This window comes from Penaeus monodon, chromosome 25 (assembly GCF_015228065.2).
Source record: "Penaeus monodon isolate SGIC_2016 chromosome 25, NSTDA_Pmon_1, whole genome shotgun sequence".
In the NCBI taxonomy this organism is placed as follows: domain Eukaryota; kingdom Metazoa; phylum Arthropoda; class Malacostraca; order Decapoda; family Penaeidae; genus Penaeus; species Penaeus monodon.
This window is the reverse complement of record NC_051410.1, coordinates 34,884,690-34,885,250: the sequence shown is the minus strand read 5'-3', so window position 1 is coordinate 34,885,250 and position 561 is coordinate 34,884,690.

Genomic DNA, 561 nt, shown 5'->3' with positions numbered 1-561 from the left:
GTCATGTAAAAATGTTAATTATGCATAGATATGTATTACTACAAGAAACAGACTTCGGGTGAGAAAATCTGAAATACTTATTAAGTAAAAAGTTGGAAATAATAATATCATTCCTCCCACAGATTGCACTGGGATTACAAATGATAGAAACAGTAGATGGAATCAATTGCTATAGTTGCAAAGATGTTTTTCTTTACTTTACTCTCTACTCATGGAACGTTTATTATTTTGTTCTATGATTAAAGTGTCATACACAAAACAAGAAGAAATAACAGCTGTGAAATCCATATATTCATAGATATTTGTTTTAACACAACCTGGGGTCTATAATGGAGATTACTATATCAAGAGGGATTAATACCCGTAAGAATATAGAAACCACTAATTTCGTTGACTTTTTTCCCTAAAATCTTACTGACGATAAACGAAACCAAGCATTTCGTAACAAACAGAAAGCAACGTTTTCTCACCTGTCGGCGTCGAGTCAATTCTGAGCTGCAATAAAGACGACAGAGTTCAGGTCACTGGGTGAACCAAATTCATTTTTCTTACGTTTTAATC